Genomic DNA, 27,435 nt, shown 5'->3' with positions numbered 1-27,435 from the left:
TGAGGATGCTGGACGAAAAGAAGACTCCCGCGTAGGTGCGCTCGGACAGGTGAGGATGAGCCGAGCTGCAGGCGATGGATTTGCAGAGACAGGTAAGATGCGCGCTGTAGATTCTGAGTTGAAGATAGCTGCGCTTCGAGCGATGGTGTGGCTGATTCAGGTAAGATGCGCGTCGCAAAGGTAGAGTTGAAGTAGCTGCGCTGTGAGCGATGGTATGGCAGGATTCAGGTAAGATGCGCGCTGAAGATGCAAAACTGGAATCAGGTAGGTGCGCGCAGAAGATGATGTCCAGGACATGAAGAGATGCGCGCTGAGCTGGAAACAGGTAAGAGCTTCAGACGGCGGTAAGCGTTATGCTGCACACAGCAGGCTAACGCGAAGCCTCTACATGCGTGTGGGTTTGGCTTAAATAGCCTGGCCCCAGCCACTCCCCTTTAGCTCCGCCTTGTGGCCCCACCTCACCACTCCCGTAGACTTCTGCACATGCCTTCCAATGCTTTCCAATGGCCATGCCCGGCCTGGCTGCACATGCTTTGGACACAAAGTGTGCAGAGCACACTTTCTTATGAGCCTGGCACCAGAGGCGCCAGGACAGGGTCCATTTGGACCCTTTGGAGGATGAAAGTGATGGCCCTGGGTTAGTGGCCATGACAGATGTGTGGCTTGAAAAAGGGTAATGTCGAGCCAAATGGGCAGTTTCTTTACACGAAAAACAAATTAGGGGTTACGGTTTAATTCCTTTGCATTCTTCCTTTCTGCTCTCTTCTCTACCCTTCAGGTCTGGTCTTCTGATTTGTATTCTTTCTTTCTGGGTCCATTCTTTGGGTTTAGGGAGCCGGAGCCCCCTATCTGGCATCTGGGTATGGGAATGGTAGGTTGGTTTGTGATCCTTCTGTTCTTCACCTCTGTATACAGAGTCAAAATGTTTTGCTGCGTCTGAGTGGCTTTGGGTGGTTTCAATAGCCATGATTAGGCTAGGTCGGGTTAACTGTAATACTGCTTTCTGTAAAAAAAAAAGGAGGTAGAGAATTGGTGAATTGCTCCAGAATAATCATTTCAACCAATTCATCCATGGTCTTGTTGTTAATCCAGAGAGCTACCGTTTTCCCCCAATTCAAGGAGGGTTTCCCTGGAGTTTAATTTAATAGCCCTTAGTTTCTGTCGATGGAAGTTAGAGGTTTGGCCTACTCTTTTAAGAAGCCCATCTTTTATGGATATAAAGGTAGCTCCATGGGCAAGGCTAAGTAGCTGGCAAGGGGTCTGTAGTTCGCCTTTCGATAAGGGTTTCTTCCCACCCCAATTGCTCAGCTAATCGCTCAAAATTCAAAAAGAAATTCCCTAGATCTTCACTTTCCTGATAAGGCTGTAGTTTCCCTTGAGGTAGTATGGGTCTGGTCTGTAATTCGACTAATTTTGTTAATTCTCTTTGTTAGGAAAGATTCCCATTTATGTGAAGTTTTCCCTCCAGTTGTGTACCCCCAAACGTGTTCCTGCGGTTTAAACACCAGCACAGTCTTCAGTTGCACTCCACTGCGCTTTCCCTCACTTTGTTATGGGGAAACTGACATGCCCTTAAAGACAGTCAGTACTGGGAGACTTTGTTTCCCTTCGTCCTTTCCAATATTGCAACCGTTCTGCAACATGTTACAAGTACACAATAACTTACAATACAGTGCGCTTGGGTCATCCTTTCATTTCCAAAGGCCCTAGACTCCCTCAAAGGATTTCTCAGGAGAATTGTAGATGTACCTTGGACAGGGCTGGTGGCAGCTTATCTTTTCACTTTATTTGAACCCTTTGCCATGCAAACCCGAGTTTACCGCGGTTGGCACAGGAAGGTGGGCTGGCTCCAAAATGGCCATGCCACAAGGTTCTTTGTCCTGTACTTTGGCCATCTTTCCCTCTTTGCCTTCTCCAGGTCGTGCCGACCCAGGGCAGTCCTTATTTGGGCATGCATACCATGTGTGTGTGCTTCCAGGATGTGGGTTGGACTGTTTAGTTCCAATACACATCCTGGGTGCCAGAGAGTCTGGTGTGCTGTGAATGACTGGGACCACCCTGGTCTGTGATTGGTCCACGTCTGGTGTGCCTGTATGTGAGCAGATCTCCCAAATGGTCCTCTTCGTTTTGGCGTGAAGGAGATTCTGGATAAGAGAGGGCCCCAAACACCCACACCAGGTCGATTTCTTGAGTTCTCACTGAACAAAGGTTAGGATCCAAGTATCCTGAAACAAAGAAGCCGAGTTGAGGAACCGCTGGTGACCCAGTGGAAGGTTTGGCACTCTGAGCCCGCTGTCGTCCCGCTGGACCACTGTGCATCTGATCGAATTAGAAGTTCTGCAAAGATGCTTGACCCATTGGAACAGTTTGACCAACTATTCTCTGCACCTTCATCAAACCCTGCAAGCAAGCCTTTTCGAAAGTGTCCCTGGGCCAACCAGTGGGCTGACCAGCTTGCGCAGGACCTTTGCTCTGACACCGCTACCATTTAGAGGAGACCCTTGAAACTTGGTACATCGCAAGCTCAGTGTTCACGGCACTCTCACACCGAATTTTGTACACTTGCCATTCCCAGGTCTGGAATAAAGAGAGAGCGCCCGAACCGGAGTACACACGGTTACCGTGTTGCCCCGCCGTGGTGACGAAATTCGCAGGTGCCTTGCAACAGTCAAACTGGCCTGATCCATCCACCAGGACCAGAGAAATTGCCACTGTCCTGCCAAGGAATCATCGCTGAAAGCCTCAGAGCCGCAGTACTGCCGCCTTTGAACCTGCAACCGAAGTGGACTCGACTGCCAAAGTTTAGTCCGGAGTGAGCCGGGGTCAGTGAGTACTTGCAACCATTACCGGTTGCCCCTAGCGCATCCACCCATTTATACGCACAAGTGTCCCCTGCGGGCTACTCTCCTTTTCACAGATATCCTGAGCTATTGAACCATTCCTAACTCCTGGAACCTGTTCTGCCCTTTTGGGGAGACCCTCCACGAATAGTGGGAACTTATTCTGCATCACCTCGACCACCTTCCTGAGCTGCTACAGACCTTACAGGAGATCCCGTTTTCGCCCTTCTGTACTATCGTCTGCACCAGCATTTGAAAGTACATTGAGCACTAGGCTCCTCTCTTTGTAGGGACTGGGCTGCCTCTCAGTAAGGATTTGAACATTGCAGAACTGCCTAAAGTGTATTTGCACCACTGGTTTCCTTTCCTTTCAGGTTGTGGACCCATTCTGTGCTCTTTACCCTTTAGGCCACTTGGAGTTGTATATATGTATTTTAGTAGGATTGTGTTGGTTTAAAAGTGTTACTGTTGATAATTACTGTGTGTTGAAACTCAAAGGCCTTGAATAAATGTACTTATATTTGTAATATAGATACGCCTGTCTGGGAGTGATTTGTAAGTGTCCTTTACTCTATGTGCTCATTGAGGTCTTTCAGTCACCCTCACTCCTCCTGAGACCTAGTCTTAACCGCTGCCAATGCTACCTTGATTGGTCTGGCTTGTCCAGAAGGTTACCCTGCTCCAAGAAACTAAGCTGGCCTTCTGAACCTCTGCCCACCAGGTCTGAGTTCAGAAATCCATTTTAACACTCTTGAAGACAGGTTTTGCCCTGCATCTGATGGGTGGCCAGTTGGGCCATGACATCTTCAAGATCGGGAGTAAGGATTCCCTCTATAACACTTTCTGAATCAGAAAAAAAGTGTTTCACGCTCTGAAAAGGGTTTGGAAATTGTCTGACTTGTCCGACCTGGATACTGATGAAGGAGAAGATCTGGGTGGGTTGATATCTACACCCGATGGGTCAGGAATTGATACTAGTTTTGTACCAAAGAAAAAAGATTCAGGGAAATGTGGATTCAAGGAACTAGGTCTAATGAAGAAATATGCATGTCTTATTTTTAAGACTATTCAATCCCATTGTTGTATTTTATGGTGGGAGAGTGGAAGGGAATCTAACAACACCTGGGTTTTAAGAAACAAATCTTGTTGTCCAATTGGGGTTTGAAGCTGGGGGAACAAGGCTTCTTTTATGGTGTATATTCTGTCAGACTCAAGGAGTTCAGAAATCCTATTTTCTCCTCCTGGTGGTATAACGATTATTAGCATGGGGTTTCAACTTTTTTCAGTTGAATCACATCCAACTCCTGACACCACATGTAAGGGAGGCATGGTATCAACAGTAGGACAGACACAAGGGACCACAGTTCAAGGTGAACTTCAAAAGGGTTTGGGAAATGCCCATCTAATCCTAAATCTACAAATGGGAACAAGCTACGACCATCAAATAATAATAATGCAGTCCTAGTGTTGTCTTGTCAAAAATAAAAGGGCCTATACTAATAAACCTATTGCCAATCCTTACCTCTAAATACAAATAGTGTGGGAAACAATGTTATATAAAAGAAAGAAGTGTCCAAGAAATTATATGTAAGGATATTCTGGCTGTTGCCCTCCCTTCCCTTTGTGTTCAGCATGGGACTAGGTGGTACACTCGAGCTTAGCATTCTCTCTCTCTCTGGCTTCTCTAGCACAAGGGTGCATTTTAAACATTAGCATCAGGCCCTTCTGTCCCCAAGTCTCTTTGTTCCGAGGGCCTGATGCAACAAACAAACATTAAGTTATTTTCCTCTTTCAGATTTTCGCAAGTGCTCAATTTCTCAGGCGATTTACTATTCACCCCGGATCCCCCTCATCCAGGCTCAGATCCTCTTAACACAATGTTCGTAGGATATACTCATGCTTCCAATTTCTTGTTGGGTAGTCTTTCTCGGGTGACTCACGGTTCACCCCGGATACCCCTCAGCTGGGCTCAGATCCCGGATCCCCTCAGTCAGGCTCAGATCCTTTAACACAATGTTCAATTAGTCTCCCTCTGCCGGGCTCGGACTAATTCCAATTTCCAATATAACCTTTAACACAAACTTGCTTTAACCAAAACCTTGTCCCTGATCTCCCTCCGCTGGGCTCGGACCAACCTCATCTACTTTGTCATCAACTATTGAAGACTTTCAAATGAGCACAAGGTTTTGCTTGACCCATTGCAGGACCACTTTGATTTCACAATTCCTTATCACTCTTCACACTTGCAACCTTTCAGCTGGCTACCTAACAGAGATTCTCAAAAGAGCACCCACGTGGTGCCGGACCACTCTGTCTAACGTATTGTATCTTGACTTCAAAGTTCAATCACTCATCTGCTGTTTAAGTCTGTTTGCATTGCTTGCCTTATACGCTTCATACATTGTTCTCTTCACCTTTCATTACACAATGTTGCCATTTGCTGACTTAACTGGCGCTTTGTTGTAGGAGCCAATGACAGTACCACGGCAGAAAACGACTCTCCCAGTCTTGACTATCGGCACGGGAGATCCCCGGGTCCCTCCGACACAGAATGCAGGATTCTTCAACCTTGATTCCTTGTCTTACGTTTCCTATTCTTGAATGTTCTTGAAATTAACAGTCTTTAGGTGAAAAGGTCAAGGGCACTACCCTCCTTGTAATCCTCTTCGGGTTTGTTGTCTTTCGTCTTGTATTAAACTGCCATCTTGGAACTGCAGCTTCTTCGTGTCCTTTGCCTAGCTCAGATTGTGCTCTCGTGCTCTGCCTTTTATCCCTGTGGGGAAGTCTAATGGAGGTCAGGTGTGTCTAATGGTCAGTAACTGCCTGACCCTGCCTGACCATTGTATTGGGACATGTCAAGTATACGGCTTGGGTGCTAGTCCATTTACTCTTGTAGTATTCTGTCTGTGACGAAGTGTTCATGTTGGGAAAGGGGGTGGTTGAGATCCTACGTATCCTACCTGGTAGGATGGGGTAAAGGTGTTACAGGGAAGGGGATACTGCCTCTCACCATCTGGTATCCCACTCCCACAAGACCCCTCACCCAGGTGATCCTCCCGCACTGGTCCACCCCCAGGAATTGGATCCAAAAGCGATAGCCGTGTCCTGGCCACCTGGATGACACATCCCAGGGATTAGCGGGTGAGACACCTTCAGGTTTCTCAAAATCGGCATGCTAAGAACCTGGAAGATGACTCCAGGAGTAAGAGACAACAAATTCAAGGGGAAAGGTCTGAAGAAAATGGGGGGACTTTGGGCGCACAAGGAACTATAACACTAGAAGAAGGGGAAAAGACTCAGAGCAACCCAACGGCCAACAGAGGGAGAGTATGCACACCTCTATTGGGAAATGATTAGGTTGATATCCTGGAATGTTCGGGGACTAAATGCCCCAAATAAGAGGGTGAGCATAATGCGTGAACTGTGCAAGCACAAAGCATGGATAGTGCGTGTTCAAGAAACGCACATGAAGTGGGAGAATGCGAAACAGCTGGTGAACAGAGAATTCCCAGTCCAGTACCAAGTGAATGCGCCATCAAAACAGGCAGGGGTCGCGATTCTCATTCACAAGGCATTAACAATGGAGGACAGCACTGTTAAAAGGGATCAAGGAGGAAGCCATATGATTGTGAAGGGGAAAATAGAAGGGCAGGTCTACACCATTGTGTCAGTATATGAACCCTACCAAGGGCAAGAAAGGTTTCTGGGGAGATTTCTCTGGGAGATGGAAGAGTTCACTGAAGGGGAATGGGTAATAGGCAGAGGTTTTATTATGGTAGCTGATGCACAAAAGGATAGAATGGGGGCATGCGGGGGTGTAGCGCAGGAGTAATGTCTAGGTCACTGGAAGGCAAATTTGAAGAACTGGGGCTTACAGACATATAGAGATTGCTATTCACACATAGATAGGTCAAATTCAAGACCATATATTTGTGTCACAAGCGGTGGTTTGGGCATCACCAAAAGTGAACATATGTATGATCAAGCTATCGGATCATGCCCCGGTGTGTATGGAGTGGGAAGAAGGTAGAGTGCGTCTGGGGAAACGGGGTGGAGAATGGAATACTATGTGCTAAGGGGAGTGAGGGACAGAGGTGGGATGGCTTTAAGACCCATCTCCGTGACTTTCTGATAGGAATAGCAAAGGAGCTGAGATTAGCACAGGAGGAGGCGCAACACAACCTAGAAAAGGAAATACTGGAGCTAGAGCAGGCACACAAAGGTTCTAGGTCAGACAAACAAGCCAGGAGGTCGGAGCACCTCAGAGGACAGCTGAATGGTAGAGAGCTCCTTGCTGCGAGGCAGACATGTCGTATGAACATGAAGGGAAGTCAGGACAGTGCTGGCGAGGCAGCTGAAGTAAAAGGAACAAAAGTCATTACTTTTAGAAGCATTAGAAGACATAATCACATCAGAGAAGGGCAAAAGGCGGGTGAGGAGTTCTTTGGGGCACTATATAGTATGACCAGGGGAAACAAAATGAGTATTTGGCAGGATAGAAGGCACCATGGTTGACAGAAGAGCAGGAGGATATGTTATAGGGCCCCACTACGGAGGATGAAGTCCGGGCAGCAATTAGCACATTAAAACTTCCGAAAGTCCAGGGGCTGATGGAATTACGGCGGTCTTCTATAAAACATTTAGCCAACAGTAACTGGCGAGGCTTTTCAATGAATTTAGGGTGAGCTGCAAAATAACATTCTCAATGGATATGGCCCACATTACCTTAATCCCGAAACCGGGTAAGCAGTCACTCCTGAGCACTTCTTACAGACCAATAGCCCTTTAAATACAGACACAAAAGTATACACCAGAATACTTGCAGCTAGATTAGAAGGAGTGTTGCCGATTCTGATTTTGCAGGACCAGCCGGGGATCATCCAGGGAAGAAATGCATTTGATGATATTGGGAGGGTAATGCACATCATAGACAAAGTGCCAAAGAGTTAACATTGCTACTGGCCCTTGACGAAGAGACCGCGTTTGATTGGAGTGGACTGGGCCTTTATGTTCAAGGTGCTGCATAAGATGGGGATAGGGTCCATAATTGCAAAGATGGCGCAGGTAAACTATAAGGGTCCTGAAGCCAGGATAAGGGTGAGACGGGAGACTAACCGAGACCTCTGTAATACTCAGAGGGACCACACAGGGGTGCCCCTTGTCACCTCTCCTATTCGCAATGTTTACGGAACCATTTGCACAATATGGGAGAGTTGGGATGTTGTGGTGGTCAAGTGGGCGGATGAGCAGCATAAGATAGGCCTTTTCGCTGATTATGTATTGATGATGGTGACAGAGCTTAGAACTTCCCTCAAAGGAATAATGTGGGAGATGGAGGCTTTCTCAAGGGTATCAGGGTTTAAGGTAAATACCACTAAATCGGACATTCTGACAGTAGAGAAGGAGGTGGCAAGTTTCAAATGAGAGGTGCTGTTATGATGTGCTAAAACCTCCATCATGTACCTGGGGGTAAAACTGACACCTAGAATGCAGCAGATATATGGGGCGAACTATCCAAGCCTGTTAGGGGAGATCAGGAAAGACCTTGCTGGATGGAGGGGACTGTAGGTATCCTGGCACTGGAGAATAGCCATCATTAAGATGAACATACTTCCCAGACTTTTGTATATGTTTCAGACCTTACCAATCCTAGTGCCCACCAAAGTTCTGAAGGGCATACAGACAAACATTATGAACTTTGTCTGAAAAGGGAAGAAACCACAAATTAGTAGAGGGACTCTGTACCAGACCAAGCGATTTGGGGGGGAGAGGGGGTTGTCCACATATCCATAAATACTACCAGGCATCACAGCTATGGGTGCTACCGGAATGTGGCAGGGACACCAGGGAGAAGGGTGGGTCAAGATTGAGCAAGCAATAGCAGAGGAAAATATATGGAAAATCTGCTAGATGAAGAACGGCGATCGAGCCAAGGCGCTACAGCAGAATCCCATAACAAAATGTACATTGTAAATATGGGATAAGGCCAACAGAGGGAGTGGACTCGCCCAATGGCGGTCGCCACACATGCCAATATTTAGAAATTCGGCCTCCCACCGGGAATGGACTACAAACGGTATGCACGACAGATAGAAGACGGCCTGAGGGAGCAGGGGGTTGTGGGGAGTTCAAATAATTTCTAGAATGTAGCGGAGACTTCAATCTATGAACAGAGGATCTGTATACATATAAGCAGATCAAACATTGGGCAGCATCTAGGACAATGGCAGAGGGAGTGGTGAGGCTGCTAACGAGCTGGGAGCTACTGATTAGTACTACTACTAATAGTGGGCATTACAGAATACGGATGGAGAGTAATGAGCAGGGCTAGTTAGGATCAAGAGGGAAATGGGGAAAAAGATGCTGAAAGAGTTTTCACAGACCAGGAGTGGGAGAGAACGCTTGGAGAGGTTTTTTATCAACCACAAGACTGTGCAATGCCAAGAGCTGCAATGCAAAATTGTACACAGATGGCAGTACACACCTAAACAGCTAAAATGAATGAGAAATACCTCTGTGCTGGAGAGAATGTGGGGCGGAGGGGGATTATCAAACATGTGTGGTGGGTTGCCCACCGCTCCACCACTTTTGGCAAGAGATTAAATCCAGAATAACAGAGATATTAGGGACCCCGTTAGATCTTGATATGGCAATGGCACTATTGAATGTACATCCAGAGCGAGGAACGAATCTGAGGGGGACGATCTGGTAGATTATGTGCTAATATGTTGCTATGTGCGAAGAGGTGTATTGCGTGCGCAGCAATAGAGAAAACAGAAGGCCTCATCGGATATGCAATGGTACTATGCAGTGTTGGAGGCTTATGGCATCGAAAAGTTCACAGCACTGCTTAATGGGACTATCCCTCAAGTCAGGAAGGTGTGCTCACCCTTCGTGCAATATGTGCTTAAGGACATTAACCAAATGTACATTCCTTAAAGACTGAAAATACTTGGCCTGTTACCAGAGGAGGACGTTTGGGAATCGCTACGAAGTAAAGGGAGCTCAGGAAAACAAGCTGTTTTTGACCTGCAAGCGCAAAGGGGGAGGTTTTTGAAAGCAATAGGAAATGACAGAGCAACTAATATGTATTTGTATGGCGAACAATGGAGTTAAATGTAACCTTGTCATTACAATATTTATGGTTGAAGCTGTGCATGACGAAAGTGATCTGTACGATTTGAACAAAAAAGTTAAGCTCAAGTTTTTAACTTCATGTTTACGTTCTGGACATTGGTCCATAATTGATTGGCCAGAAGGAGGGACTCCAGTATAATGGATTTGTTTTGACTGTTAAGATCTCTGTTTTGTCTGGGTTGATCTTTAAAAACTAACCATCCACCCAGGTTTTAATTGCAATGAAGCAATCTTTCACTGTGTGGGATCATAGGTTGTTAGCGACTTTTAGACCCAAGACGATCTGTGTATCAACTGCATCATTGTAAACATCTAGAGTGTAGCTCTGAATCATATGCATTAGGGGATTTACAGATTAAAAATAATTGTAGTGCTGAGCCCTGTGCCCCCCTGAAGCCCATAGCATATAGTTGTGAATAGAAAGAGCCAAGACATAATTGTGATCAATCTTTTAAAAATTGCTGTAGCCATTTCATGACTGTGCCTTGAAAACCATAGTTTTCCAGTATTGAAAGTAGAATTTGATGGTCTATAGTATCAAAGGCAGCAGGGAAGTCTAATAAGGTAAGTGCTCCCAAGCCCCTCTGGTCTACCCTTTGTCTAAGGTGATCCAGGACTGCAGTAGTAATCATTTCAGTACTGCAAGAATGTGGAAAGCCATGTTGGGCTGGATGTAGCAGTTTATTCTACATACTCTTTGACCTGAAAACTACCACTTTTTTATTGTTTAGATAGGAGTGGGAGTTGTGAAATGGTCTAAAGCTCCATGGTTCCGTATGGTCTAGTTAAAAAAAAAATAGGGTTGACTGTTGCACATTTCCACTTATTTAGAAGGATACCACTGCTTAGAGAAGATTAAGTAGGCAGAGGAGATCATCAAGTATATGTGGAAAGACTACTTTAGGAGGTACAGAGTCAAGAGGTGAGCCTGTACAGTTAGCAGTGTTTAATAGATGTTTCAATGTGTTGTGCTATAGCATCTTAAAATAACAAAGTTTCAATATTTTCATGCAGTTTCTTTGCCTATTAATGGGTTGGGCACAGTGGAGTTGTTATTTACATGTGTCAGTTCAGTTATATTATTCTGAAACATTTTGACATAGTATAGGGCTAGTTGGTCAATGAGGGATTGTGATGGTACAATATCGGAGCGCTCTCATACTTTAGATACACCCTTTACTACTGCAAACAGTTCCCTTGTTGTATTTGGTGCTGTATCAATTGTCTGATGTGAAATTATAGTTAATGCAGACTTGGTGTACTTTTCCTTTGTTTAATGCATTCTATCCCCAGATTTGTTAGCCAAAATAGCAGGTCATTTTAAATGTTTCCTCCAATGCTTTTGCGTATTTGTGTGTAAATGAATGAATCATTGGCGTATTGTGCCACATAGTGGGACCACAAGAGTAATCGAGGACAATACATAGCCTTACTCATTTTTAAATATCCTGCAAGTGGCCAATATACAATGTCAACACTGCACCTTTCATTGGTGTTATATATACTTCTTGTTTTGATAATAAAATATTTTCAGTCAATTTTTCCAACATTAACCAGATGAATGCCCATCATACGCACCATTTTTAAACCTTGAGTCAATCTTATTGCTTGATAAGGATTCATTTAGAGGTAAAAGTAAAATTCACTCCTTAATAAAGTCTTGTACACTTTGATCAGCCATGAGACTAAATGCAATTTGTTGAGAACTACTTTTGAAAACTTGATGAAACCACAATAGAATGTGTGTTACCACCATTTTGCAGAGATGAGTAATGGGGCTTGTGCTATTATTTGCATTTCTCCCTCTTAACACAGTTCACATTTTGGCATGCGAGGGGTGTTTGGTAAGTAGTGTTGTGTTGATGCTTGCTGATCAGAATTACACAGTTTATACATGCTGGTATGTTTCAAGGTGATTTTTGGTGAGGGAGCATGACGTATCTGTATCCACAAGAGAGCGTTGTGTGCCCCTATTGCAATTGTGTTTATTTTTATTTATTTATAGAGCGCCAAAGCCCAAACGCATCAGGGCGCTTACAAGAAGACACAAGACCAAGAAAAATGATGGGACAGAACATAAATCAGCGCATAACGCAATTACCAAGAATGGAGGCTAGTGTACACAGGAGCAGCCTGGGGAAAAGATTATTCAAATAGGAACGTTTTTAAACATTTCCTGAACCCATGATACCCTGGTTCCAGGTGCAAGTCCATAGGCAGCCTGTTCCAAGATTGTGCTGACAGGACAGGAAAGGATCGCCCCGAGCATCTAGGTCTTTTGCATCTTGGTACGATTAAGTATCCACAATAACTTGAACGGAGTGATATTAGGGGGGCATATAGGAGGATTGCTCGTTCCTTGAGATAGACAGGTGCACTGCCATTGATACATTTGTTGATCAAAGAAAGAGCTTTGAATTTTATTCTTGCAGACACATTCAGCCAATGGAGGTTTCTTCTAGCATGGGAAATGTGCACCTTCCTTGGAATGTCGCAGATTATATGGACTGCTTCATTTCGGATTATTTGGAGCCTATTTATGGTGTTTTTGCTAGCCTCAAACAAGAGGGCATTGCAATAATCCAAGCGGGGCATGACAATGGCTCTAACCAGAGTGTGCCGATCTTTAAGAGACAAGAGAGGTTTGGCGTGCCTCAGCACCTTTAGGTGGTACCTTGTGCCGCTGACCGCCCTGTCCACGTGAGCATCGGAGCTAAGAGAAGCTTCAGCATACACTCCCAGTACCTTGACCTTATCCATGACGTTGATGTGATTACCTTCAATGAACATGTCAGTGTACTCTGAGCCCAACTTGGCTCTAGCCTTTGTATATCCAAAGATCATTAGCTCCATCTTGGCACTGTTTAGACACGTCCAATTACAGGACATCCAACATTTTATCATGTCATAGGTATGAGCAAGTCTGATTGAGTAGACCTTGTAGCCATCACTCAACTTCATCAGGAGTTGGGTGTCATCCGCACAGTTCGTAAAGTGGAGACCCTGAAAAGATAAGAGATCACAGAGGGGCTCTATGTAAAAATTGAATAGAGTGGGCAGTAAACAGGCCCCCTGTCGAGCACCACAATATATTGACTCAGTTTCAGAGAATGTCTCACCCTAGCATACCTGTGAGTTCCTATCCCTCAGGAATGAACTGATCCAGTTTCTACCCCCCTCTGAGCACTCACCAATAGTACTCATGGAGTCCAGTAAGCACCGATGGTCGAGTAGGTCGAAGGCGGGCGACAGATCTGAAAGGATCAGCAGTCTCTGTTCCGTGATTTTCTTGGAAACCAGATTGTTTGGGATGGAAAATACCAGAAACTTCAAGATGTTGCTGAAGATGGGAAGTTGCTACCTTATCTGTAATTTTTAATAGAAACACTGTTCGTGATGGGGCACAGATTACTGGGATCATTTGGGTCCAGGCCAGGTTTTTTCAGCAGAGGTGTTACAACAACCCGTTTTATGGTATCAGGGACTGAGCCACAGCTGAACGGAGTGTTAACAAAACGTGTCAAGAAAAGAGCAAAGAGTTCCGGGTAACGAAAAATAGGTTAAGCAGGCATGGTCTAACCAGGGCAAGAGGTGGGGCGCATGGAGTTTAGAAAGGTACGTATCTCTACCACAGATTTCGGTTTAAAGGAAAAACCTAGATGCCATTCTTCCCCTGAATCGGGGTTGCTGCTGGATGTTGGTGGTCAAAGAATTACTTATTTGATTCTGAGCGGTTTTGATCTTATTGGCAAAGGCATGTTGCACCCTACAGTCCTCATGGGCTGGAGCCGGTACATGGGTTTCTCAAGATCTTTATATATCTCAAAAAGTTTCTTGGTATGGTTGCCCACCAGCTCGATTTCCTTGTTATAAAATTCTTTTTTACCTCGTAAATGAGGTTCTTATAAGCTATTTGTAAGGAATTCAAGATAGTCTTATTTTCTGCTGTTTTGTTTTGGAGCCATAATCGTTCTGCCTGCCTTTTATTTTTCTTTAGATCGAAAATTGCAGGAGTAAACCAAGTCTGTTTATATGTCTTATTTCTGACCGTTTTGGATTTTAAAGGAGCCACTCTGTCTAGAAAGAGTGTACATTGGGTATGATATGTGGCCACCATGAACTCAGGCAAGTCCCCATCTGAGGTATTGTCCATAATTGTTTCCAGAAACGATTCCAGCTCCTCTGGGTTAATCTTTTTCAGATTCCTGCTCACAATTCCTTTGGATAAGTTGTCGACTTTAGATGGTTTGCTGGCAAGATAAATAAGATATTCCACAAAGGAGTGGTTGGACCAGGCATAGGCATTGGTGTTTACAATCTTTATGGGGATATTTCTAGAGGCAATCCAATCCAAAATGTTTCCACCAGAGTGGATTGGCTCGGTGTTATGCACAGTAAAGTCCAAGCTTTTTAAAAGTCTTTCTAGCTCTAGGGCTTCCTTATCTACAGGGTTCCTCAGCCAATGGCGGAAGTCTCCCAGTAGGATGGTAGAACAATTGGTTTTATCAAGAGGGGCTAGGAGCAGTGCCAGTTCTTTGTTGAAATCGGGCATATTCTAAGTAGGGCGATAGACCAGAATTAATTTTATACAATTGTCATTGGAAAGGAACTTTAGATGTATAATCTCACAGCCTGCACATTCGATGGCTGATTAAAAAAAAGTGCATGTTGGTCTTTGCTAGAAGCGCAACTCCACCTCCAGTCCCATGAACGCGATGGAACTAAAACCTGGGGGAGTGGCCAAGCTTATTTTAGGGCCACCTGAGTCCTTGAGCCACGTTTCATTAACGCACATCACATCCAGGTCTGTGTCCTGGATGTAATCATGTACGTCAATAGCATGGCTGTTAAGTGAACGGGTATTCAACATCAGCAGCTGGCACCACTTTGGCCACATCTGCAGCACATACAACATCAGAAGCTGGAACCACTCCGGCTACACCTGCAGCAGTTCCGACATCAGCAGCTGCCATCACTCCAGCTACACCCACAGCATATCCAAACATCAGCAGCTGCCACCACTCCAGCTACACCTGCAGCAGCTCCAACATCAGCAGCTGCCACCACTCTGGCTACACCTGCAGCAGCACCTACAGGGAGGCAATCCACCCCTCAACGCCAGGCACCCATGTATATGGGTGCATCTACAGATGAGGATGCTGCAGGGTATGCTGGTGACACCAGCAACGGCACATCAGAACACACACCCTATGACCGTCCCACGTTCAGCCTCCATGGCATGCACAACCCACAACCACCGCCCATCCCTGGCATCAGGGATATGGATGCATGGCTCCGATGCATGGAGGAGAGATATGAGCAGATGGCAGGGCTCATGCGCAAGCACTGCCAGGAGTCAACTCTGATGCAGGTGGAGCTGGGGTTGATTCGCGAGTGTGTGCAGGTCACTGGCCAGCGATGTGCCCATGCCATGGGGGACGGTCTACCTCAGCAGTTGCCCTCATGGCGCCGAGGGTCCAGGAGGGTAATAAGGCTGTGTCAGCTGAGGCTGAGAGCCTTGCACATGCCCTGCATGCAGCAATTGAGCACAGGAAGATGGCTGATTCGGCCCCACCATCATCAAGCACACCACCAGCTGGCTCCCAGCAGAGCTGGCCAAGGCGCCGGGCAGCCTCGCCACAGAAGGGCTAATTGCAACAAAAATGAATCTTGGACACACATGCTATGCAAGTATTGCACACTATGGTGTGTTGAGGCATGACATATTGGGGAGGGGTTGTTGGGGAGGGGTTTGTGGGACACAAGCTCTTAATGTCCTGTACATTTGTCAATACATATGGTTTAGCATTGAAATTCATGTCCAGACAATCGTTTTTGTGGTAGTGTACCTTCATATTTGTGCAGTCTCACATGTGGTGTGTGGCCTGGACCGTGCGCTGGTGCTCTGTGCTCAGGAGTAATTCAAATTAGTTAATTGCGGGCTTCATGCCAGTCCCTCTCATCCCTGCAATGGCGCATTTGTATATCTGCATCTGAATCACTGCCGTCATCTCCCTCCGCTCCAGGCATGTCCATGTCCGGGGGCAGGGGAATGTTACGCCTGATGAACACGTTGTGTAACATGGAACAGGTCAGGACTATCTTGCCATTTTTCACTGGCCTGTTCATTAGTGCCCCCCTCACCCTAATCGGCTTAGGCAGCAACACCTTGACTTCAGGAGTCCAAACTTCTGATCAATGGTGGACCTTGTCCTGATGTGCGTACGGTTGTACGCATTTTCCTGGTGGGTCTGTGGATGCCTGACAGGTGTCATCAGCCCTTGCAGCAAGGGATAGCCAGAATCACCTGCATGGGAGGGACACAAGGAGGGCAACAACATTGGGGTGATTGGGCAATGCAGGCAAGTCTTGATGTGGGTTTGTGACCCAACAATCACCTTGCTGCACCCTGTGACAGTTACTGCTGGTCGGGACATGTGTGGGATTGGACTCACATGGATGTGATTGTGGCGGTGGACGATGGGCACAGTGAAGACATGCAGTAGTAATGGGTGTGATGCATTCTGGTACCTGTGGTGCATGTCATGTGGCGTCCATCAGTTCCCAGATTATGATGTTTGTCCTTCCGTTTACTCATGTGCTTCATGCCAGGCATGGCATCCTGCTCTTACTCGCTGTTTGTGTCCATGCATTTACAAGTTGCCTGTGCACTGGTGTCATTGATTTACCCCCCATTCCACAGAATGCATGCAATAAGGTGTGTGTGTAGGTACTCTGACTTACCCAAAAGCCAGGTTTGCTGTCCAACGTAACGCTCCATGTACCCTGGCAGCGTGCTGTTGCACAGGACCATGGAGTCATGTGTGGATCCAGGAAACCTGCACAGCAGTGTGTGATGGTCCAGTCAGCATTGCAGACAAACTGTACATTTATTGAGTGGTACAGCTTTCAGTTAAGATATACCTCCTAATGGCATGGCCGGGCACTAGCTCAATGTGTGTGCTGTCGAGCACTCCAAGTACATTGGGCATGTGCTGGGACACATGACGCAGGAGGGCATTCCAGGACCTGCACAAGCACCTTTGAAAATCGGGGCTGGGAGATTCCATGCAGCTCCCCACCTGTTTATGGTATGTGCCGGTGGCGAGAAAATGCAGCACGGACACCACGTCCAGTAAGGGGGATATGGTAGTCCGGATGGCAATAACACTCTGGATGGTGTCGTGGATGAGGTCCACTATGGCGAGGATGGTCTCCCTATCCAGGTGATACAGTGTGTGTATCTGCCTGTCAGTCAGGGTGTGGCACTTGTACAGGGTATGGGTGCTTGCCCGCGGATTGCTACTTTACTTTCTGGCCATTGTTCCTCTGCATCATCATCCTCCTCGGCACGTCAGCCTGTTGCCACTGTTGCAAATCCTGCTCACGCAGGTGCATTCCTGCATGCAGAGCCTCCAGGTCCATGACTGCTACCACAAGTGGGAGCATGGTTGTGTTGGAAGATGGATGCAGTGGGAATGGGTGGCGCTATTACCACTGGCACAAATACCGCTGGCGGTTATAGTGCAGAAATAGCCCATGCAGCCGGCGCATTCACCTCCAGCTCAGAGCTGGAGGTGAATGTGGCCATACTCTGGATTGGGCCAACCCTTAAATGCAGTGCTAATAGCATTACCGCCGCATTTAGGGGCTACCGACCCAACTCGTGATGAGGCCGAATGTAAGCTGAACATGGTTATAGCATTTAAACTAATGTAGTTACAGTAGAAGTGCATGCCTTAGACACGAAGCAAACATGCACTCCACATGAAGAACAATAGGTAATGTATGCATTTAGACATGAAGAAAACAAACAACTTCCACAGACATGAAGAACACAAACCGGACCGATGTATAAGGTGAATGCAGCATGAACGACATATAGCTTGATAAACATAGAGGCAAGAGTGGAATTGGGCAGCCATCTTTTCCACATGGCGAATCGCAGTGAGGTGACCATGTCTTGAGACCCTCCTGGCCCTTACTTTAAAATCTGCTAGCCCTTGTTGCAGCCCCCAGGCCCTGCGGGCATCTTTGCTTCCCCCCGTTCCCCTTGTGTTTTTTATTCTCCCCTTCCCCACCCTCCACCCCTGATTGGGTGATTATTCATCCTTCATGCTGCCTATTCCTCGGCAGCGTCCGCCTTTCCACCTGGTGCATCACGGTGAGCATGTCCTGAGACCCTCATGGGCCTTACTTTAAAATTTGTTGTGGCCCCCAGGCCCTGTGGGCATTCTTGCTTCCCCTTGCCCACCCTCCTCCCCTATTTGGGTGATTATTCATTCTTCGTACTGCCTAGTCCTCGGCAGCGCCCGCGTTCGCCTTTCCACCTGGCGCATCGCGGTGAGGTGAGCATGTCCTGAGACCCTCCTGGGCTGTACTTTAAAATCTGCTAGCCCTTGTTGCGGCCCCCAGTCCCAGCAGGCACCCTTGCTCCCCCTTGGGTTTCATTTTCCCCTTCCCCACCCTCCTCCCAGACCGCCCTCCTCCCCTGATTGGGTGATTATTCATCCTTCGTGCTGCCTAGTCCTCAGCAGCACCCGCGTTCGCCTTTCCACCTCGTGCATCGCGGTGAGGTGAGCCTGTCCTGAGACCCTCCTGGGCCTTACTTTAAAATCTGCTAGCCCTTATTGCAGGCCCCAGCCCTCGCGGGCATCCTTGGTTACCTTGACTCCCTTGGGTTTCATATTCCCCTTCCCCACCCTCCTCCCAGTCCGCCCTCCTCCCCTGATTGTCTTGATTGCTACACTTAACAGACCCTCCCAGGGCAGCCCTCTGAGATAACACTAGGGTTATTGGATGTATTTATACTGCATTGTGAAACCTAGGCCTTTCTCCCACTATACAGCATTCTCAGAACTAGGTGTGTTTTTCTCTGGTATTTAAATTGAATTGTGGAAGTATTTAAATTGCATTGTATTTAAATTGCTTTGTGAAACCTAGGCCTCTTTCCCACCATACAGGACCCTCAGACCTAGGTGTGTTTTTTTACGGTATTTAAATTACATTGTGAAAGAATTTAAATTGGATTGTGAAAGTAGCGCAGTCTTTGGTTTGCCTTCTTAGCAAAGTGTTCATCTAGCAAACTATTCTACCATTGTCTGAGCTCTTGTCGTTTATTTCAATTGTCTACTATTGTCTCGTCTCTCCTGGTCTCCTCTGCTTGTGCCTCTCCCTGTCCCCTTCCCTAGTGTTCTCCCCGCCCTTCCTCTTCTCTCCTCTCCTCTCCTCTCCTACTCTATGGAGCTCTCTGTCTCTCCTATCTTTTCTAACTGCTTCTCTATCAACTATCCTGCTCTCCTCACTAAATCTGGTAGCAAGAAGTTTAAAAAGGGAACTCCGGTCGCCAACCCAGGCCTCCCCATCGCTGACACCTATACCAGTGCTTCCTCCAGGCAATCCCTCACTGACATCCTCTTTGACGTTCCCTCGCCAGACCTATGGACTCTTCATATGGTCTCTGTGCTTTTTCCTTCTCTTCTTCTCCCATTAATGGTGGCACCTGGCGAGAGGCTCTCATGGCCTCCTTCCACTCCCCTACCGTCATCATTAATGTTTACTTGAATGGTACTGTCTTGGTCCAAGGCCCTCAGGCCAATCTTCTCCTCTTTCTTTTTTAAATTTATTTTATTGGCATTTATAAAGAGAACAAGACATTTTCAATCATTAACAAAAGACTTAAGTGAAGCCCACTTTAACACAAACAGTCTAAGGCTACCAGCCTCCCCTCCACCCTTACCCCCACCCCTCCCCAACCCTTTACCGAGTCCCCCCACCCTCCACCCACATCCCCTCATCTAAATTAACGTTTGTTCAATGGTGTAGTTCCCTTATATTAATGTCTCGGAGCGGAAGATTCACTTAGTGTCTGTATGTTTCCGCTGTCAGCTCCTTTCCGGGTCTTTTCGCCATCCCATTCCTTTTGCACACTTGCTTAATCCTGAAGATTACCCTCCTCCATTCCCCATTTGAGCAACAATTTACACCACTCAATCTGAAAGTCATCCATCCTATTGTTCACCAACGCAGTCAGTTTTTCTATTATAATAATATTTTGTACTTTTCCCTCCCACGCCTCCTTCGAGGGGAGCTTCTTGTTTTTGCAGCATTGGGATGTAGCCAATCTCCCTGCTCTTAACATTGCTTCCCACATCTTCGGAAGTCTATGTTCTTCCCTATCTCTTTACAGGAGCTCCAGTAGCGACTGCAGTGGATCTAGGCCCAGTTCTATCCCTGTAATCCTTTCAATCCAACGCAACACCTCTTTCCAATACACTTGTACCTTGGGGCATCGCCACCACATGTGGGCCAGAGTCCCCTGGTTCCTGCATCCCCTAGGGCACATAGAGGAAGCACCCCAAACATTTTGGACAATTTCACCGGGTCCCTGTGCCATCCCATTAACATTTTAAAATGAATCGTTGAGGTGAACAGCCCTCTCTGGAAGACCACCCTGTATATTCATGCCCACTCCTCCTCTGGGATCTCTACACCCACCAGATCTACCTAGTACCTCTGGAAGGTTTGTCTCCCCTGTAGACAAGTCTCATTCATGGCCTTATTCAGCTTGGACAGTATTCCCTTCCTCGTTGTGGATTGGTCTAGGACTTTTTCAACCACTGTTAGCTCTCTAGCTGCCCCCCCATTTTGAATCTGTCAGTATGTCCTTGATACAGAGATATTCAAAGATTGAAATGAAGTCTCCTCCCAGCACATCCAGCACCTTAACCCATTCCTGGAAACTACCCCCCACAAACAATTGTCCAACCCTCTCAAGGCCTGCATCCGACCACCTCTCTGTATGAGTGAAATCCTGGTGTTCCAGGTCAAACGGAGGACCCCACACCCACGACATAGGGGAGGGCCATGATGTACAGCCTTGTGTGTCTCTGGAATCCAGCCAAACTGACCAAAAAACTCCCCATCGTAGGGTGGGACCGAAATCGCTCCGGTATCAATCGGAGTGGGGACCAAAAACAGTCCCTGACCTTCAGGGGGTGTGCAGCAAGGTCTTCCAGGTAGGTCCAGTAGGTCCTCAGATCTTCCCTCATGTGCTCCACCATCCCTCTAATTTGTGCCACTTTATAATATAACCGGATGTCCAGAAACCCAAAGCCCCCTTTATCCTTAAGGGTTGCCATTTTCACCCTTGGCGTCTTATTCCCCCATATAAATCTACGGATCTCCCCAATAACTTCCAAGAAGAACTTTTCTGGTAGCTCTCTTGGAATCACAGAAAACAAGTATAGCAGTCTAGGGAGCACATTCATTTTTATGGAAGTCATCCTCCCGTACCACGTCAGTATAAGTGGGTGCCACCTCTTTAAGCTCGCCGTCAACTGTGCGCCGAAGGGGCCATAGTTAGCATCCACCATCTCCTCAAGCTTCCTTGTCACCATAATGCCCAGGTATTGAATGTTCGCCTGGCTAAAGCTCATTCCTTGATAATTATCTTTCCCATCTAAGAGGGGGGCTCTGTTCCAGTGCTGGTAGGATAGCAGATTTTCCAACATTGATTTTGAGTCCTGAGAGGCGGCCATACTCGGCTATTTGGGCAATTAGCGCCGGGATGGAGGCCTCGATATTCGTACGGTAGGCCAGTAGATCGTCTGCAAATAACAAGATTTTACACTCAATTTCACCCCTCCCCCCGCTATACCCTTAATACAGTCGTTCATTCAAATTGTAATTGCCAGGGGCTCAATAGCCAGGGCATACAGCAGTGGGGAGAGGAGGCACCCCTGCCTAGTTCCTCTTGTGAGTTCAAGAGCCCCCCGTTTATCCAAACCTTTGCCCTGGGTCTATTGTATAACTCTGACACCCACCTAGTCCCATCCTCCCCAGGACCTTCATCATGAAGGGCCACTAGACCATGTTGAATGCCTTCTCAGAGTCTAACATCACTAGACATGCATCCAGAATCCCCCCCCCCCCGTTGTGCCCCATGGATTAGGTTGATGGTCTGTTATTTTACTAGGGCTGGGGCTAAGAAGGATTTAAATAGTTTATAAAATGTCATGGTGAAACCGTCTTCCCAAGTGGCAGACCCCGATTTCATCACAATGATAGCCCACATGACTTTCTCCACTGTTACAGGTTTCTCAAGGTTTTCCACCATCTCTTTGGGGAGTCCTGGGATTGGTAGCCTTCTCAGAAATTAGTCTATTTCAACCTCCTCCCCCCTCCCATTCCGACGAGTAGAGGGCACTGCAGTATTTTGCAAATTCCCTCCAAATACTTTGAGCGTCATATAGGCACCTGTTCTCCTCTGTCTTTATAGCCCCTATGGTCCTCCTCTTCTTCTCCTCCTCCTCCCTCAGTCTCCAGGCCAAGATCCTATCCGCCCTGCGCCCCTTCTTGTGGTATAGGAGTTGTTTTCCGTGCCCTGCGTCAGAATTGCTTTCATTTGCATTTTATATCAGCTGAGCTCTTTCGCCTTGGCAGGGGAAATATATTGTCCTTGGATACCACCCGGTTGTATCTGCTCTATTTTCCTGCAGAGCTTGTCCTCCCTCTCCCACCTTTCTCTCTTTTTCTTGGAACCCATTTGCATTAGCGTCCTCTGAATAGTGGCCTTAAAACGCTCCCACTGATTTCCACCTCCCCTGTGCCATTGAATAGGAAGTACTCCTTAATTTCTCTAAGCAGTTCCTGTTGAACCACCCTATCCTTTAGCAGGAAGTCATTGCATCTCCAGCTCCCCCGGGTACCACCTGTTTCCCCCCCCTCCACTCCCATATCCACTGAAACCTGTACCATATCATGGTCTGACCATGGGATCGGGGCAATCCGGGACTCTAGGACCTTTTCCTTTAGATTTGCCTCCATCAGGTCAGGTCGATAAGTGAAAAGGAGTTGTGGACTGTAGAGTAGTAGGATAATGGCATGTCCCCTTCAGGTATTGGGTGGAGGGAATCACATAACCCCAGTACATCATTCACCTCTTTAAAGCGCTGTGACTCACCAGGGTTTATCCTGCTCATTTGTCTCCCCCCCCCATCCTCTTGCGGTCCCTCAACAGATCCAGTACCATGTTAAAATCCCCCCTACCACCAATTGCCCTTCAGCAAATCTGATCAATTTATGCCTGACCCTCTCCCAGAATTCACATTGGTGCACGTTCGGCGCATACACTGAGCCAACCGTAAGCTTAATACCCTGTAGTTGACCCTTTGCAAACACGTACCTTCCGTTCAGGTCAGCCAGGACCAAGTTGACCGTAAAGCCCATCCGAGTTGCAACCAAAACTGTGACCCCTCGCCTCTTCTTAACATCCAAGGCCATAATTACTTCGCCCACCTTCCGAGAGCGTAATTTGGGCCCCCTCTACCAATGTGATTCCTGGAGACACATCCAGTTGAGTTGACCCCTTTTGAATTTCCAGAGCACCATAGATAATTTGGAAGGACTGTTGAGCCCCCAAGTATTTAGGGAGCCGATGATCATTTCACCCTGGCCAGACATCACCTGTTTTCCAACATACCACTTTACTTCCCCATCCTCCGAGACAAATGCCAACTTGGCACCCTCTTAACTGGGTCCCCTCACCATAACTTCTGAGACCAAACATCCCCTGAACATTAACAACCCGCCAAACCCCCCCACCCCCTGTGGCATCCAATCCCGCCCAACTCCATCTCCTCCAATGGGATTGATTCACCATTGGTCCCCTTCCCACTGGTACCGGCTTGACAAAGCACTTGGACCCTTTACTACCCTTTATGCGCCATCGCCTGTCCTCCTGGCTCTTGCCCTCATCAGCCCTTTTCTGCCCATCTCCTCTCCTTAACTCCTGTGTGACCATTCTTATGTCTTCTTCAGTCACCAGTTTGTAGCTGTAGCTCTCAATTTCGAAGGACAATGAGAAAGGGAACCCCATCGATATCTCACCCCATTCTCACTGAGCCACTTCTTCAGGGGGGGGGGGGGGGAGCACAATCTCCTTCTCCCAATGTGAGTGCCGATAGGTCTTGGTAGTGTCATGATGCCCGCTCCCGGGGAGCCGGTTCAAGCCCTGCGTCCCCGAAAGCGGACATCCAGTCCCCAAGGAAGGACCCAGCAACCCCATATAGGGGCCCTTTGGACAGTGTCTTGGCGCCATAGGCGCCAGGCTCATTATGGATGTGTTTGGGTGCACTTACCTGATGCAGACCATGCTGCAGGATCCCGGCCTCCTTGAGGCCTGAAAGGAACTACTTTACCTGTGGGACTAATTTACCATCCGGGCTTGGTCGGGGAAGGATACATACCTGATTGGAGGAAGGATACATACCTGGAACTTCTTCCAAGGCTATTTAAACCCCACCCGAACAGCCACACGTGCTTCGCGTTGTTCTGCATCTAGCAGCTGGACACTCACCGTGTCTGCTCCTGCATCCTGACTTCTGCCACGCCTGCCAGCATCCTGGATCACCTGCCAAGGAAGAGAAGAAGAGAACAGAAGAAGGAAAAGTCCTTACCTGCTAAATCCGCATCCCGGAGACATCTCGCCGACAATCCTGAAAAGGAAGACTTTTATTTAAAAGCTCATCGCGTCGATCGCTGCAGCGCCGCATTCCACTCACCTTTACTGGGCGCCTCCATGTTCAGCAGTGATCATCCGGATTCGCAGTGACGCCCCAGCGCCTAGGGAGAAAAAGACCAGAACAAAAGGTGAGAGAGAGAAGGGAATAAGGAAAGCTAAATCTCCATGTTAAGACTTACCTGTTGATTCATTCCCTCTTCATTTCGGGTCCACGCCGTATCCTGGCATTTCCGGACCCCGGCCCCTAAGGGGAAAAAAGAGACATCAGCGTTAATGAGCGAATGAAAAGACATTACCAAAAAAACGCTCTTTAAAGACTTACCTGATTTCTACAAGGATTTCACCTCTCATCTCGGGTCGGTGCCTATTCCCCGGCATTCCGTACCCCGGCCCCTATGGGGAAAAAGACACTAGCATTAGTACATTAATGCATGGACACAAGGGGAACCTCTTATCAAAAAACTTACCTGGAAGCCAAGCAAGTTTGGTTCTCACCAATCCGAAAATCCGGTGAAGTAACTGGATACCAACGCGCCCCTGCATCAGAAGCAGGATGGAGAGCTCGTCCTTCCAGACCCTAAGGTGAGACGCTACGAGGAATCACAGAAGGTTTTCGAGGAGGGTGAGAGGGGAAAGTGGGAGGCTGATTGCATTACCCCGCAGACAGTTAATCCCCTATTTTCGCCTACAGAAGGATACTTCTGCGAGCCAGACAAGCCAGATTTGGGGGCCCGGTCCAGTCCGTCTGCTGAACCCTGCGCATCACCTTAGAAGAGGTCACAGCAGCGCGAACCAGACCAGCGCCTCGGTGGGAGTCAGGTGAGCATTACAGAACGCGAAGCCTTCCTACAAATTCCCACCCAGGCGCTATGGAAAGTTCTGAGACTGATCAGTTGGCCCAATTACTGGGGGAAATACGGGCCGAAGTACATGCCGCTCGTCAAGAGACTAATGCCCTCAGGAGGGAATTAATAATATCAAAGGAAAGAACTGATGACCTGGCCAGACAGCTTTTGCAAGGTCAAGCTGGGCAAACTCCTCTACCCGGTTCCGGAGGGAACCCCGCTCCTGTGGTTTCCAGTAACCCTATGCAGATTAATCTACCTGGAAACATGCCGCTGGCCCCACCCGAACGCTTTGCTGGGGACCCCAAACGATTCGCCGTATTCATGAATCAGTGTTGTTTGCACTTCCTATGCAGACCTGGGGCCTTCCCTAATGATCAGTCCAAGGTAGCCTTTGTATTGTCATATTTCAGCGGCTGCGCTGCCGATTGGTCAGTTCCACTGGTTACTCAAGATGACCCGATTCTCCGTGATTTTCAAAGGTTTCAAGCAAGCATGGAAAGGTTATTTGCTCGACACTCTCAGGGGCAGGCTCTGGATGACGAACTTCTATCCCTGCGACAGGGCAATCAGGACCTCCTATCCTATATTGCAACCTTTAATAGACTAATTGTGGAAACGGGATGGCCAGAGGATAAAAGAGTCCTGTTGTTTTATCGAGGCCTACGCGGAGAACTTAAAGATGTCTTGGCCCAAGTTGTAAATCCGCCTCAAGAATGCACAGAGTATATAGACTTAGTGGTCCAATTGGATCACAGACTTCAAAACAGAAAAGCAGATCGGTCCAGGTTTGAGACCCGGGTGTTGGTCAAGACCCATGCTAATCCCAAGGGAGTTGATGTCTCTGAGCCTATGCAAATCGGAGGGGTTAAAGGACCCTTAACTCAAAAGGAATGTGAAAGGAGGCGGCAGTTAAAATGATGTCTTTATTGTGGGAATTCTGGACACTTTCTACGAGATTGCCTGGCAAAACCGCCCCGAAAGGCAGTAGGAGCCGCTGATAAAAACCATGAAGACACTGTTTCGGGAAATGACTCCGCCCGACAAGTGTAGGGGTCCGCTTGCCGAGCATGAAAAAAACTCTCAGACCTCGCATTTCATTGTGCCAATGGTTCTCGTAGATCCAGAACAGCCTAAGCGGTTGCATGCAATAAAGGCATACATCGATAGTGGGGCTATTGGAAACTATGTGGAACGTGAATTGGTCTCTAGGATTAACCTCCCTCTCCGTCCTAAAACCAGCAAAGATGTCATCACCACAGTCGATGGAACTGAAATTGCCTCTGGACCGGTAACACATTACACTACTGAGGTGACTCTTATTGGTCCCGACGGCCATCGGGAGGGTGTTGTGTTTGATGTAATCAAGGCTCCACAGTTTCAGGTTATTCTTGGAATCCCTTGGTTAGAGACACATAATCCTCAAATTGATTGGCGAGCTAAGAGAATAACCTTCCCGGATTGTACACAAACCTGCTACCCAGAAAACCTGAAGATTAATCTAGCATCTGTAACCTCTGCCTCCATGCAACTACCTCCGGAATAGCAAGACTTTCAGGACGTCTTCCAAAAGGAACAGGCCAACACGTTACCTCCTCACAGATCGTACGATTGCCAAATCGATCTGGTGCCCGGTGCACAACCCCCTTGTAGCAGGATTTATGCCCTTACCGAACCTGAGAATCTGCAGTTGAGACAATATTTGGATCAATACCTAGCTAATGGTTTTATTCGCCCGTCAAAGTCCCCCGGCTTTGTTCTTCGTGCCCAAAAAAGAAGGCAACCTTAGAACTTGTATCGATTACCGCGCATTGCACCAGATAACGGTTAAAAACCGTTATCCTCTGCCTCTGTTCCCTGAACTCCTTGACCAGGTGAAGGACGCTTGCATATACACCAAGTTAGATCTCCGGGGGGCTTATCTGGTACGAGTTAAAGAAGGTGACGAATGGAAAACTGCCTTCCGTACTAAATACGGATTATTCGAGTACCAGGTGATGCCTTTCGGATTGTGTAACGCGCCAGCTGCCTTCCAATACTTCATGAATGATGTCCTTCGGGAACTCATCGATGTTTGTGTTGTCGTATA

This window comes from Ambystoma mexicanum, chromosome 10 (assembly GCF_040938575.1).
Source record: "Ambystoma mexicanum isolate Mex_15411 chromosome 10, UKY_AmexF1_1, whole genome shotgun sequence".
In the NCBI taxonomy this organism is placed as follows: Eukaryota; Metazoa; Chordata; class Amphibia; order Caudata; family Ambystomatidae; genus Ambystoma; species Ambystoma mexicanum.
This window is presented reverse-complemented; position numbering follows the sequence as displayed.